Below are 7003 nucleotides of genomic sequence, written 5' to 3'. Positions count from 1 at the left end.
TAGAGGCTTATCTATTTTGTTTATTTTCTCGAAAAACCAGCTCTTGGTTTCACTGATTTTTGCTATTGTTTTATTCTTCTCAATTTTATTTATTTCTTCTCTGATCTTTATTATGTCCCTCCTTCTGCTGACCTTAGGCCTCATTTGTTCTTCTTTTTCCAATTTCGATAATTGTTTCATTAGACCATTAATTTGGGATTGTTCTTCCTTTTTTAAATATGCTTGGATTGCTATATACTTTCCTCTTAAGACTGCTTTTGCTGTGTCCCACAGAAGTTGGGGCTTAGTGTTGTTGTTGTCATTTGTTTCCATATATTGCTGGATCTCCATTTTGATTTGGTCATTGATCCATTGATTATTTAGGAGCGTGTTGTTAAGCCTCCATGTGTTTGTGAGCCTTTTTGCTTTCTTTGTACAGTTTATTTCTAGTTTTATGCCTTTGTGGTCTGAGAAGTTGGTTGGTAGGATTTCAATCTTTTGGAAGTTACTGAAGCTCTTTTTGTGGCCTAGTATTTGGTCTATTCTGGAGAATGTTCCATGTGCACTTGAGAAGAGTGTGTATCCTGTTGCTTTTGGATGTAGAGTTCTGTAGATGTCTATTAGGTCCATCTGCTCTACTGTGTTGTTCAGTGCTTCCGTGTCCTTACTTATTTTCTGCCCGGTGGATCTATCCTTTGGGGTGAGTGGTGTGTTGAAGTCTCCTAGAATGAATGCATTGCAGTCTATTTCCCCCTTTAGTTCTGTTAGTATTTGTTTCACATATGCTGGTGCTCCTGTGTTGGGTGCATATATATTTAGAATGGTTATATCCTCTTGTTGGACTGAGCCCTTTATCGTTATGTAGTGTTCTTCTTTATCTCTTGTTACTTTCTTTGTTTTGAAGTCTATTTTGTCTGATATTAGTACTGCAACCCCTGCTTTCTTCTCGCTGTTGTTTGCCTGAAATATGTTTTTCCATCCCTGGACTTTTAGTTTGTACATGTCTTTGGGTTTGAGGTGAGTTTCTTGTAAGCAGCATATAGATGGGTCTTGCTTTTTTATCCATTCTATTACTCTGTGTCTTTTGATTGGTGCATTAAGTCCATTAACATTTAGGGTGACTATTGAAAGATATGTACTTATTGCCATTGCAGGCTTTAAATTCGGGCTTATCAAAGGTTCAAGGTTAGCCCCTTTAGTATCTTACTGCCTAACTTAGCTTCCTTATTGAGCTGTTATATACACTGTCTGGAGATTCTTTTCTTCTCTCCCTTCTTATTCCTCCTCCTCGATTCTTCATATGTTGGGTGTTTTGTTCTGTGCTCTTTCTAGGAGTGCTCCCATCTAGAGCAGTCCCTGTAAGATGTCCTGTAGAGGTGGTTTGTGGGAAGCAAATTCCCTCAGCTTTTGTTTGTCTGGGAATTGTTTAATCCCACCATCATATTTGAATGATAGTCGTGCTGGATACAGTATCCTTGGTTCAAGGCCCTTCTGTTGCATTGCATTTAATATATCATGCCATTCTCTTCTGGCCTGTAAGGTTTCTGTCGAGAAGTCTGATGTTAGCCTGATGGGTTTTCCTTTATAGGTGACCTTTTTCTCTCTAGCTGCCTTTAAAACTCTTTCCTTTTCCTTGATCTTTGCCATTTTAATTATTATGTGTCTTGGTGTTGTCCTCCTTGGATCCTTTCTGTTGGGGGTTCTGTGTATTTCCGTGGTCTGTTCGATTATTTCCTCCCCCAGTTTGGGGAAGTTTTCAGCAATTATTTCTTCCAAGATACTTTCCATCCCTTTTCCTCTCTCTTATTCTTCTGGTACCCCTATAATACGGATATTGTTCCTTTTGGATTGGCCACACAGTTCTCTTAATATTGTTTCATTCCTGGAGATCCTTTTATCTCTCTCTATGTCAGCTTCTATGCGTTCCTGTTCTCTGGTTTCAATTCCATCAATGGCCTCTTGCATCCTATCCATTCTGCTTATAAACCCTTCCAGAGTTTGTTTCATTTCTGCGATCTCCTTTCTGGCATCTGTGATCTCCCTCCGGACTTCATCCCATATCTCTTGTGTATTTCTCTGCATCTCTGTCAGCATGTTTATGATTTTTAATTTGAATTCTTTGTCAGGAAGACTGGTTAGGTCTGTCTCTTTCTCTGGTGTTGTCTCTGTGATCTTTGTCTGCCTGTAGTTTTGCCTTTTCATGGTGATAGGAATAGTTTGCAGAGCTGGGACGAGTGACGGCTGGAAGAACTTCCCTTCTTGTTGGTTTGTGGCCCTCCTCTCCTGGGAGAACAGCGACCTCTAGTGGCTTGTGCTGGGCAGCTGTGCGCAAACAGGGCTTCTGCTTCCTGCCCGGCTGCTATGGAGTTTATCTCCGCTGTTGCTGTGGGTGTGGCCTGGCTCGGGCAGCTGCTCCAAAGTGGTGGAGTCCCGTTGGAGGCGGAGCGGCCGGGAGGCTATTTATCTCCGTAAGGGGCCTCCGTCCTCCCTGCAGCCCAGGGGATTAGGGTGCCCAGAGATCCCTGGATTCCCTACATCTGGATTAAGTGTCCTGCCCTGCCCCTTTAAGACTTCCAAAAAGCACCTGCCAAAAGAAAACGACCACAAAAAAAACAAAAAATTTTTTTTTAATTAAAAAAATAAAAAATAAAAATAAAAAAATGGCCGCTCATTTTTCTTTATTCTCCAGCGCCAGCCTCAGGCATCTGCTCACTGGTCTTGCTGCCCTGTATCCCTAGTATTGGGGTCCCTATCCCTTTAAGACTTCCAAAAAGTCTTAAACAAAACAGCTCGCCAAAACAAAACAGCAAAATAAATAAATAAATAAATAAATGGCCGCTCCCTTTTCTTGTGTCTTCCGGCGCCAGGCCTCCGGTACCCTCGCACCATTCTTGCTGCTCTGTTTCCCTAGTATCCAGGGCCCAGTGCATGCACTGTGTCTGCGCTCTGGTCTGGATGGCGGGGGCTGGGTGTTCAGCAGTCCTGGGCTCCGTCTCCCTCCCGCTCTGCCTACTCTTCTCCCGCTGGGAGCTGGGGGGAGGGGCGCTCTGGTCCCGCGGGGCCGGGGCTTGTATCTTACCCCCTTTACGAGGCACTGGGTTCTCGCAGGTGTGGATGTGGTCTGGATGTTTTCCTGTGTCCTCTGGTCTTTATTCTAGGAAGAGTTGTCTTTGTTATATTTTCATAGATATATGTGGTTTGGGGAGGAGATTTCCGCTGCTCTACTCACGCCGCCATCTTGGCTCCACCCTTCCCTTGTTCTTATACTCCACAGATGAGTGAAATCATTTGGTACTTGTCTTTCTCCGCTTGACTTATTTCACTGATCATAATACCCTCTAGCTCCATCCATGTTGTTGCAAATGGTAGGATTTCTTTTCTTCTTATGGCTGAATAATATTCCATTGTGTATATGTACCACCTCTTCTTTATCTATTCATCTACTGATTGACACTTAGGTTGCTTCCATTTCTTGGCTATTGTAAATAGTGCTGTAATGAACATTGGGGTGCATGTGTCTTTTTCAAACTAGGATCCTGCATTCTTAGGTTAAATTCCTAGAAGTCAGATTCCTGGGTCAAATGGTATTTCTATTCTGAGCTTTTGGAGGAACGTTCATACTGCTTTCCACAATGGTTGAACTAGTTAACATTCCCACCAGCAGTGTAGGAGGATTCCCCTTTCTCAGCAACCTCGCCAACATTTGTTGTTCTTTGTCTTTTGGATGGTGGTGATCCTTAGTGGTGTGAGGTGATTTCTCATTGTGGTTTTAATTTGCATTTCTCTGATAACTAGCCATGTGAAGCATCTTTTCATGTGTCTGTTGGCCATCTGAATTTCTTCTTTGGAGAACTGTCTGTTCAGCTCCTCTGCCCATTATTTTATTGGATTATTTGCTTTTTGTTTGTTGAGGTGCATGAGCTCTTTATATATTTTGAATGTCAACCCTTTATTGGATCTGTCATTTATGAATATATTCTCCCATACTGTAGGATGACTTTTTGTTCTACAGTTGGTGTCCTTTGCTCTACAGAAGCTTTTCAGTTTGATGTAGTCCCACTTGTTCATTTTTGCAATTTTTCCCTTGCCCGTGGAGATATGTTCATGAAGAAGTCACTCATGTTTATGTCCAAGAGATTTTTGCCTATGTTTTTTTCTAAGAGTTTTATGGTTTCATGACTTACATTCAGGTCTTTGATCCATTTCGAATTTACTTTTGTGTATGGGGTTAGACAATGATCCAGTTTCATTCTCTTACATGTAGCTGTCCAGTTTTGTCAGCACCAGCTGTTGAAGAGGCTGTCATTTCCCCATTGTATGTCCATGGCTTCTTTATCATACATTAATTGACCGTATATGTTTGGGTTAATGTCTGGAGTCTCTATTCTGTTCCATTGGTCTGTGTGTCTGTTCTTGTGCCAGTAACAAATTGTCTTGATAATTCCTAGGAGAAGAATTCCTGGGTCAAATGGTGTTTCTATTTTGAGTTTTTTGAGGAATCTCCATACTGCTTTCCACAATGGTTGAACTAATTTACATTTCCACCAGCAGTGTAGGAGGGTTCCCCTTTCTCTACATCCTTGCCAAGATTTGTTGTTGTTTGTCTTTTGGATGGTGGCCATCCTTACTGGTGTGAGGTGATATCTCATTGTAGTTTTAATTTGCATTTCTCTGATGACAAGTGACCTGGAGCATCTTTTCATGTGTCTGTTGGCCATCTGAATTTCTTCTTTGGAAAACTGTCTGTTCAGCTCCTCTGCCCATTTTTTGATTGGACTATTTGCTTTTTGTTTGTTGAGGTGCATGAGCTCTTTATATATTTTGGATGTCAACTCTTTATCGGATATGTCATTTATGAATATATTCTCCCATACCGTAGGATGCTTTTTATTCTATTTGTGGTGTCCTTTGCTGTACAGAAGCTTTCCAGTTTGATGTAGTCCCAGTTGTTCATTTTTGCTTTTGTTTCCCTTGCCTGGGAAGATATGTTCATGAAGAAGTCGCTCATGTTTATGTCCAAGAAATTTTTGCCTATATTTTTTTCTAGGAGTTTTATGGTTTCATGACTTACATTCAGGTCTTTGATCCATTTTGAATTTAGTTTTGTGTATGGGGTTAGACAATGATCCAGTTTCATTCTCTTACATGTAGCCGTCCAGTTTTGCCAACACCAGCTGTTGAAGAGGCTGTCACTTCCCCATTGTATGTCCATGGATCCTTTATCATACATTAATTGACAATATATGTTTGGGTTAATGTCTGGAGTCTCTGTTCTTTTCCACTGGTCTGTGGCTCTGTTCTTGTGCCAGTACCAAATTATCTTGATTACTGTGGCTTTGTAGTAGAGCTTGAAGTTGGAAAGCAAGATGCCCACTGCTTTATTCTTCCTTCTCAGGATTGCTTTGGCTATTCAGGGTCTTTTGTGGTCCCATATGAATTTTAAAACTATTTGTTCCAGTTCATTGAAGAATGCTGTTGGTATTTTGATAGGGATTGCATTGAATCTGTAGATTGCTTTAGGCAGGATTGCCATTTTGACAATATTAATCCATCCTAGCCAAGAGCATGGAATGAGTTTCCATTTGTTAGTGTCCTCGTTAATTTCTCTTAAGAGTGTCTTGTAGTATTCAGGGTATAGGTCTTTCACTTCCTTGGTTAGGTTTATTCCTAGGTATTTTATTCTTTTTGATGCAGTTGTGAATGGAATTGTTTTCCTGATTTCAATTTCTGTTAGTTCATCATTAGTGTATAGGAAAGCAACAGATTTCTGTGTATTAGTTTTGTATCCTGCAACTTTGCTGAATTGAGATATTTGTTCAGGTAGTTTTGGAGTGGAGTCTTTAGGGTGTTTTAAGTAGAGCATCATGTCATCTGCATATAGTAACAGTTCGACTTCTTCTTTAGCAATCTGGATGCCTTGTATTTCTTTGTTTTCTCTGATTGCTGTGGCTAGGATCTCCAGTACTATGTTGAATAGAAGTGGGGAGAGTGGGCATCCCTGTCTTCTTCCCAATCTTAGAGGAAAAGCTTTCTGCTTCTCACTGTTAAGTATGATGTTGGCTGTGGGTTTGTCTTATATGGCCTATATTATGTTGAGGTACTTGCCTTCTATACACATTTTGTTGAGAGTTTTTATCATGAAGGGATGTTGAATTTTGTTGAATGCTTTTTCAGTGTCAATGGAGATGATCATGTGGTTTTTGTCCTAGTTTTTGTTGATGTGGTGGATGATGTTGATGGATTTTTGAATGTTGTAACATCCTTGTATCCCTGAGATGAATCCCACTTGATCATGGTGTATGATCCTCTTGATGTATTTTTGTTACTTTCTTTGTTTTGAAGTCTATTTTGTCTGATACTAGTATTGTAACACCTGCTTTTTTCTCCCTATTGTTTGCATGAAATATCATTTTCCATCCCTTGACTTTTAGTCGGTGCATGTCTTTGGGTTTGAGGTGAGTCTCTTATAAGCACCATATAGATGGGTCTTATTTTTTTATCCATTCAGTGACTCTATGTCTTTTGATTGGTACATTCAGTCCATTTACATTTAGGGTGATTATCGATATGTATATACTTATTGCCATTTCAGGCTTTAGAGTCGTGGTTACCAAAGGTTCCAGGTTACTTTCCTTACTATCTAAGAGTCTAAGTCATTTAGTATGCTGTTACAAACACAATCTAAAGGTTCTTTTCTATTCCTCCTACTTCATTCTTTATATATTAGGTATCAAATTCTGTACTTTTTGTCTATCCCTTGATTGACTTTGAGGATAGTTAATTTAATTCTGCATTTGCTTCATAATTAGCTGTTCTACTTGCTTTACTGTGGTTTTATTACCTCTGGTGACAGCTATTCAACCTTAGGAACACTTCCATCTATAGCAGTCCCTCCAATATAGACCATAGAGATGGTTTGTGGGAGGTAAATTCTCTCAGCTTTTGCTTATCTGGAAATTGTTTAATCCCTCCTTCAAATTTAAATGATAATCTCACCGGATAAAGTTATCTTGGTTCCAGGCCC

This window comes from Manis pentadactyla, chromosome X (assembly GCF_030020395.1).
Source record: "Manis pentadactyla isolate mManPen7 chromosome X, mManPen7.hap1, whole genome shotgun sequence".
Lineage (NCBI taxonomy): Eukaryota > Metazoa > Chordata > Mammalia > Pholidota > Manidae > Manis > Manis pentadactyla.
This window is presented reverse-complemented; position numbering follows the sequence as displayed.